Here is an 8,578-nt window from a genome sequence, read left to right as displayed (position 1 = left end):
GGCTGCAGAGGAATCCCCCGTGAGCAGCGGGGCTGGGCACTGCAGCTGGGGATGTGCGCCATGAAGCATCCCTCCCCAGGCAGGTTCCTCACACCTGGGAGGGGTGCAGGCACCCCGAAATACTGACTTCTTCAAGCTGTGGTGCCACAGTTTGGTGCCAGAGACAGTAATAAGCCTGTCTCTGCTGCACCAGGCTGGTGCTTCCACTGCAGCCTTGAGCTCCTCCTCTTACCCTGCTCCCCATCTCCTGGCTACTTCTTACAAACTCATTTGATCTGGAAAACCGAGAGCAAGGCAGAGCGGTCCTTTCCATAAGGATGTGCCAGAAATCCTGAAAATCTCAGCTGCCCGCCTATTTTAGGATGACAGATTTAGGAAGGGGTTTGCCATCCTTAGGAAGGGTTTACCATCCTTAGGAAGGGTTTAGTGATTTGAAGAAGCCGCCTGGATGTTGCTGCTCTCCATGCACGTTCCCCTGGCACATCCTCACCACCCGAAGGGAGAGCCGGGAGCTGGAATAACAAAAGCAAATACAAACACTTCAGCCTATTTATAAAAAAAGTTTATGAAATGATGAGTGAAAGACAGCTAATGATGCATCGTATGGTTAGTGCCAGGGAACACGCTGTAAATTAAAGTCCTCAAATATGAAAAGAATCAACATTTAATAAGACAGTTAATGTATGTTATTTAAATGTCACTTCATTATTAAAAGTGTATATTTTTTGAGGTTTAATAACCATGTAATTGAGGCATCTTTTCTATAGTTAAACCTTGGCAAATATGTTTTTCATAATTAGCTGGTATTTATTTAACATGCAATAACCATCCCATTAAATTTAATGACTTCAATTAATAGGTACAGAGGGGCCTTTTTTAATGTCAATATGTATTCTTAAAGATGGTTCCCGACACAGTGCCACAAGGAAGCTCAGCTACCTGGGGGTGACCAGGGAGGGCAGGTGCCCAAGCCGAGCCACGGGGCTTTGCTGGCCCCCCATTGCAGGAATGGGGACCCCTAGGGAACCCACAGTTTGGGGGGGGGGCTGCATGCCCCAGCCAGGGCTTGAGGTGCACAAGGACAGGAATGCCAGCGGGCACCCCATGGGGACCCCAGCCCATCCATGCTGGGCACCTCCTCACCCCACCACCGGGTACAAAGAGTGAGGCCGAAGAGCAAACTTTGCTGGGGTGCTAAAGCAGGAGAGGCTCAGCCTGACGCAGCTGCAGCTGAGCTTGTAGCCCAAATTAGCGAACAGCCCAGGGTAAATTAACTCCTTTAACAAACCATCCAGTACAGAGTTATTAACCGGCTTGTAATAAAGCCCAGCATGACACTGTGCGCGCTGCGATCCCGCTGGGCTCCGGGCTATAAAGCCGCACTCTGTTAGGGAGGAAACCTCCATCGTGCAGGTATGCACCACCTCCACTGCCCCAGCATCTCCCCGGCCCAGGGCAGGGGCTTGGCTGCCACCTCCCAAGACCCCTACACCCCCGGGGGCTCTGCCTGCTCTGCCAGCCGTGGCAGGACCCCCCAAATGCCTCTCCCCCATCCTTCGGGTTCCTGCTCTCCCCATGGACCTCACCCACACGCCAGGAGACTTGGATTTGCCTAAAGGCAGAAGTGCCCAAGGAGCCGAGCAGGGAAGACTGCACATTTCCCCATGAAGCAAACGGGGAAGCGCGCTCAAGAACATGGAGCAAACCCCTCAGAAAGCAATTACTGCTCGCGAGAAGCAGCGCGCTAGAAACGCGTTGCCTTTCTGCTCCAGCAAAGGTGCCGGAGTGCAGACCCACGGCAGCTGGCCCCAGGGCAGGCTGCAAGCAAGGTGCTCCCCTGGGACCACCGATGGCCAAGGCCAGCAGCTAGCACGGCCCCCTGGCCTGCCCCACACACAGCCCAGGGGACCCCAGTGCACCCCCCGGTCCACCCATCCATCCCCAAGGTCATCTCACCTGCGGACGTGATGCTGGCTGTGGGTACCAGGTCAGGTCACATCCTCCTGTCTTGCAAACTGGTAAGGTGACGCTGGAAGTGCTCCCTGCAACAAGGGGACCCTGGGGAGGTGGTTGCTCCATTTTTCCAGTTGTCTTGAGCCAGGACACGACTCAGGAGACACCAAGTCCTTAAAGGCAAAGGATTATATGTTGGGCTTATACCTCTAGCCAGGCTGGCCTGGGTTCAGAGTGACTTGGTTTACCCTAGGGCAGAGATCCAGCTCCAACAGAGCCCACATTCCTGAAAATATCCAGCACGCACTCCTGGGGCTGGGGCTTTCCTTCCACTTCCAACTTCTCCCTGTCCCTTCCAGCCCTTTCCATTGCAGCATGGCAGGGGCCACAGGGCAGCCAGCATCTCACTGCCTCAGTGTCTTTGGTGCCGCCTTCCCCAACTAAAACCTTCCAAGACCATTTCCAGGGGATAGCTGAAACGCACCAAGGATCAAGCAGATTGGGGAAGCATATGTCTCCACGCATTTCCCAGGGCATGGAGCGAGCTGCCAGCAGCACCGTTGGTCTCCGTCGGGCAAGACACCGGCTGCCTGTGCTTGCCTGCCCTGCACTCAGTGAGAGAGCAAGACTTAGCAGTGATCAGTGAATCCCATTTAATTGTGGCATCGGTAATTAAGGGACCCCATCGGTTGCTCCAACAAGGCCATCACGAGGTGGCTGCAGCCATCTGCTCCCCTGGCCCAAGGAGACCAGTGCCCACGGGGGTGGACCAGTAATTTTTGGTGCTGGGGCCAGGGTCTGGGTGGGAGGACTCCCACCCCACTGCCCCCCTACCCGTGGCTCAGCTCAGGTAGCCTGGCCGGGATGGGGAGTAGAGCCAACGGGATTATTTAGTGCCTCAACCGAGGCACACGTGCCCGGCAGCAAAGCTGCCAACCTGCAAACAGCTGCCTGCAACGACGTGGCCATAAATTACCCACGGAGCCACCGGGGACCAGCACCGGAGGGCAGGCAGCAGCAGCATGTGGCCCCGCACAGGAGCCCAGCACAGGCAATTAATCCTTGTTAGCAGCCTGATGGCGAGATGGGCTTGCCGGGCGTGCTGCACAGGGCAGCTGCTCCTGCAGCGGGGCTCACTCCTCCGGCATCGCTGCCCACTGCCACGCTCCTCCGTTTGTACCCCCCCTTCCCCGCTTCTGCAAGGGCAGAGCGCAGCCTGGCCAGGGCAGCCCAGCAATGCTGCGCAGGGACGTGTCATCCCCAAAGCGAGCAAATGCCTCTTCTCACACAGCAGATGGCAAATCCTACAGCAGGGAGGGGAAGCGGGGTGCCCATCAGCATCCCCAGCTATCGCCTTAACTCTGCACCTCCCTTTTCAGGGCTGGGAGCCAGCACTGGGCTCCCAGGCTCTCCCCGGCTCCAGACATCCCCAAGGACACCCCTCGGGGCTGGGGACCAACCTCTGCCTCCTGCCCCCAGCCCTCTGCACCCAGGTCCGTCAGCCACTGCTCCAGGAGGAAGCACCGAGCTGAAGCAAAAAAGGACTTCGATTTTAAAGAAAATAATAATCCTAGAATAAATAAATAAATAACAAGCCCAAGTGCAAATCTGCTTTTAAATTCAAATGTGCAATATGGCCCAGAGCCTTGGAGCCAGAAGGAAACTACAGATTTGGGCAAGGAAACAGGGAATATTTCACTTCAGCTCAGTCCAAGCCGTCATGATTTACACAGCAGCGAGGGAGGTGGGGAGAGCACTGCTCCCCGGGGGCTCTGCAGCTCTGGCAGTCGTCCCCCTGCCCGCCACCCCCAGGCTGCTATCTCTGGACCTAAAAAGTTTCTCTGGACTCTGACGTCCCGCATCAGCTCCCCATCACGTCCCACCAGCTCCGCTTCAGGGCCATGGTGGGGGGGGTCTCCCTGGGGCTCCTGTTTAATCCTCCAGCACCCCACGGGCACAGCGTGCTCCAGCCCTGCCAGGGCCCAGGACCCTCCAGCCTGAGCAGGGCGCAGAGTCACGTCGTGTGCCACCCAAGCAGGAGCGTAACACCCAGGCCCTGCTCAGGGGCTGTTTGGGATCACAGAAACACTGGTGTCCGCCGTCCTGTCCTGCCGGGGAGGCTCCTGCCACCGCCGGGGGGTTGCAGGTCCCAGCCTGTCCCAGGGTGAGGGACGTTCTCCTGAAGGCCGGGGCATCGCCCAGCCGGCAGCGGTGATCAGCTCCTGCCCCTCGGGCCGCTCGGTTAGCGCGCACCCATCCCGGGAGCCCGGAGCCGTAACCGGGATTCCCGTCCCCTGCGGGCCACAGGTGACACGAGTTTGGCCAGGCCTCAGCCCAAGTCCCGCAGCCGGGCACCGCCGGGCTTTTACCTCTCCCCCGTTGGGGACGCTGCTCCCGGGTCGTGCGGGATGCTCGCGGGGATGCGCCTCGGCTTTCGACAAGCGCAGAGCTCCGCCGAGGGCAGCCGGGGAGCAGCCCCCGGACCCTCTGTCCCGGCCTCCCCCCGCAGCCCCGGGGCCCCCGGGCTTCCCCCGGCCCCGAGCCGAGCGGGAGCCGGGAAGCGGCACCGGCAGAAGCGCGGACCGACAGTGCCATCTTGTGCTGCCTGCCAGAAGGGATGCCCGGGCCCACGGAAAAAAAAGGGTCCCCGGCCCCACGGGGCGGTGGGTGCTCCGCACCCCTCGGGGGCGATGGGGGTCTGGCACTGGGTGCCCCGAGCCGAGGGAAGTGACAGGGAGGCGACAGCGAGCCCGGAGCGGGGAAGGGGGGGGAATTCAGCGTGAGTCCCCGGACCCGTTTTTCCACGGCCAGCAGGTGCCTTACGGGGGGTACCCCCACAGCCCCGCACCCACACCAGGGTGCGAGGACGGGGTGGGAACGGGCGCAGGGTGACGGCCGTACCCATGGCCCGAACGCAGGGGCCGCAGGACCCTGCGCCCAAAAACCAGACACCCCAATGCAGACGCGTTACCCAGACAGACAGAGGCCACGGGGATGTCCCGAGAGGAAATTCCTCGTGGTTTGCACAGGGGGGGGCCAGGGCTGCTGCTCTCCGTCCTGCTGGCACGGTGGCTGCCGGTGGGGCTGAGGAGGGGAGCTCTCCCCGAAAACAACGGGTATCCTGCGAGCACAGTCCAGCTTCCCCTAAAACCCTGGCGGCGACATGGCAGGGCATCACCTCTGTGCAAAAAGAGCAAAGTGGGGGTCCAGAGTCGGCTCCTGGGGGCTGAAGGCACGTGGGACTTGTCGGGCACAGCACGTCACCGTGTCACCCCATCCCCGCACGGGGCTGCCGGGGCACCGTGGCCCTGATGCAGCCACCCGGGGGCTGCAAAAGCCACAGGCAATGCTGTGGCATCCTCCCCCGCGTCCCCGTGGCACACCCGCATCCTCCACCACGAGCGTGGAGAGCAAGGGAAGGGGGGGGACCGACCGCGGGGTGGGGGGAAAATCTGCTTCACAAATTACCGTTAGTACCAAATGTCCCTTCTTATCAAGACTGGACGGGTATTCAATTTTCTCTTCAAACGCCTGCCTTCTGAAATGGTAATAGAATTTCAAATCTAGGAGAAAAGGGAGGGGAAAAACTGAATATGCAAGGATTAACAATGAGAGAGAGAGAGACAAAGGAAGAAATTATACCAAAAAAATATAGTCAGAGCCTTTGCAGGAATTAATTAAATACAAATATAAAGAGAAAATTAACAGTCTCATGCTTAGGAGGGGGGAGAAAAGGGATATTTTCTGAGTTTAATTAACCTTTTTTTGCCAAGAACAATGAAGAGGAAGGGGGAAGGGAGTGAGAGGAGAGTAAAAACTCCTAATTGTTTTGCCTTGCAGGAGATAATTACGGAAGCTGGCCGGGTCAGGGTCTGCCCACACGGGCTTGGGGTGTGTGGGTCTGGCTCGCGCACGTGCCGGGATTGTGTGCATATAATAACTCATTTGTTGGTCCTAATTGGTAGGTAGATCGGGAAGAGCAAAGGCAGAGCTGGGAAGGGCCGTGGTCCCCCAGATGCCAGGGGGCTCGAGGCGGGTGAGGAGGGGACATTTCCCAGCAGCGCCATGAGGAAGGGGAGAGCTTTGGGCATCAGCGAGAGGCGGCTGGTGGCCATGGGGGCTGGCAGGGCTGCGAGACGATCTCTGTCCCCACGTTCCCAAATGTCTTGTTTGCAGGTTTGGTATCTGTGGTGCTCAGAGGCATCAGTCACAGGGCGACAGCTTGGGGGTAGGATGGGGTTTTGGAGCAGCTGGATGCCAAATTAATGGTCTTTGTCACTGCTGTCCCCTCCTGGGGAAAGCGGGAGAGCCAGCAGTGACAGCAGGATGAAAAGCGACAGAACAAGGAAAGTAAAGGCAATGTCGATGCTAATGTGAGTGCCTGCCTGCCGAGTTCTTGCTGCCCTCATGCTCCTTGCCGTGGTGTCTTTCTGCTTTGCTGCTGCCCGTGCGGGAGCTATTTGGCCACAGCGTGGACTCCAAAAGAGGGGAAGAGGACAAAGCCAGACCTGGAGAGCTGGAGCTCTGGCAACTTTAGCAGGAGGCCAACATTGCACCCAGCTGTAAGGAGCAGCACAGTGCTCCCTCTGGGCTACGGGCACTGCCACACACCCAGGCTTGTACCTGCAAGCCCCACAATAAAGTTTATGGCAACTCACACACCACCAGTGACCGGGAGTAATGGAAATGGGCCAGTCAGTGCCCCACGGGCGACTTGAACAAGGGGGGATGAACAATACCGTCCTTCTCCTCTGGATCTCAGTGCTGGGGCTGCTCGTGGGGAGCAGCTCCCCGGAGGAAAGTGTGGAGCTTCAGGGCCAAGGTGCTGCCTGTAAGATGCCTGCAGGCGCTGCCTGCGAACAGGCAGCGCGATGGGTTTCCCTGTGCCTTTCACGACATCCTTTTGACACCTCGGTGCCATGAGGTTAGGAGCAGGACCTGTCTCCCTCTAACCCCCGGCCCAGTGAAGCAGAGATTTCCCAAGCACTCATCACACATAACTTCCTTGAGCCACCACCCATGCAGATGTCCTCAACCCCTGCACCACAAGCTCTCCCAGATACGTGCAAAGCCCCCTCCTCTCCCTCCAACCCCACCTCTCTGCGATTATACCACCACCCATCACATATGTGCTCAGGTGGGCGATGGAGAAGCCAGGGTCCGTGCTCCTGGACGAGGCCGCAGGCAGCAGAGCTGGCTTTCCGGGTGGGATCGGCTGCACCAAAGCCCGGTTTATACGAGGTGACAGAGGGAGAAATTCATCATTTCCAGGCAGGAGGCTCCTGAAAGGCACAAGCTGAAGACCCGGACCTCTGCACAGGTCTGGCCCTGCCAGCACAGCATCACCCAGGAAGATGCACACACAGGCAGCAGATTACCTGGGAAGTGGGACGGGGTGATTAATAAGTTAAAACCAACACCAGCAAGCGTTTATTTAACAAATACGGCTCCTTATCTGTCCAGGAATAGATTGCAAAATTATTCAAGAGTCTTCGGTGTAAATTATTCTTGGTATAAGGATTGTTTAAATTGCAAGCTGGGAATATTACTGTGAAGTGTACAAGGTATGTGGTAAATTATGTAACCAATTTATGTAATTTATAAATTGAGTTACATAAATTAGCTACACAAGGTACAGCATGAATGTCAAATTGTATACTCAATTGTCACAATAATAGCTCAGCATCAGATTAGCTTGAGGATTAATCCAGACAGTACAAAGTCTGGATGTTACAAATAAATAAATATAAATATCAAACTGTATACTAACAGCTCAAACTAGAAAGTTATTTGCATTAATAAAGTGCAACCACTCAATTACTTGTCGGAGGGAAAAATGAGGCAGAGACAGCAGAATCAGTTTGCTTTTCAATTTGCACAGACATCCCCAGCATCAGTGCCCTGCAAAGTGCTTTGGGAAGGACAGAAACTACCCAAGCCTTCTCCAGAAGTCCACGTCTCACTCCTGGGGTAAGGAATATCTCCATTAACAGTAAGGGGCCACAAAATCACTGACGACTTTGCAATTAAGAAGTTTAGACTAAGGGCACTGTTACACTAATTAATTCACCGCACAGAGGGCCATGAGTATGGAGAAGTCTGTGAATTTATTGCACAGCTCCGAGACTCACCTGCCATTACTCACTAACCCAAATTTTCAGGAGTCGGAGGACCATTAGGAAATCAGAACCAAGGCTGTTAGTTTTCCCCAAGCTAACAGTCAAAGGTACATTTTCAACCACTCCTTTTCCATGAGCACTTGCCCTCTGCTCCCATAAACTGCTCGACCCGCATGTTCAGCATAGGTGAGACAACCCTGGGCCAGGCACAGCCGTTTTGGACATCCAGAGACCATGAGATGAAAGGTGCTTCTCTCGCAGTCTTTGGGTAGAGCTTTGATATAACTTGAAAACCTGGAAAGGGTTTTGGGGAGGATATGTGGGGATTTGGAGCAACAAGAGGAAATAGTACAGACTGGTTTATAAATTACTTAAACTAAAAAGCTAAGGCTGGATGGAAATTACTACTTTGGACCAGACGAAGCAGGGAGAGCCAGGAGCTGTCCCCAGAGAGCCTTGCTCACAAGGTGGCCCCGTGGGCACTGTGGGCACTAGCAGGGCTGAGC

General features: G+C 56.2%; 1 long non-coding RNA gene across 1 annotated transcript; it reads right to left on the bottom strand.

Moving 5' to 3' along the window:
- Window positions 1-443: 443 nt before the first annotated feature.
- On the bottom strand, window positions 444-5,684 carry LOC128136381 (uncharacterized). Its single transcript, XR_008233345.1, has 3 exons — window positions 5,422-5,684; window positions 1,957-2,126; window positions 444-512 (listed from the first exon to the last, which is right to left on the bottom strand). It is a non-coding gene; the product is annotated as an uncharacterized LOC128136381 (long non-coding RNA).
- Between the last annotated feature and the right edge of the window lie 2,894 nt (window positions 5,685-8,578).

This window comes from Harpia harpyja, chromosome Z (genome assembly GCF_026419915.1).
Source record: "Harpia harpyja isolate bHarHar1 chromosome Z, bHarHar1 primary haplotype, whole genome shotgun sequence".
Taxonomy (NCBI): domain Eukaryota; kingdom Metazoa; phylum Chordata; class Aves; order Accipitriformes; family Accipitridae; genus Harpia; species Harpia harpyja.
This window is presented reverse-complemented; position numbering and strand designations above follow the sequence as displayed.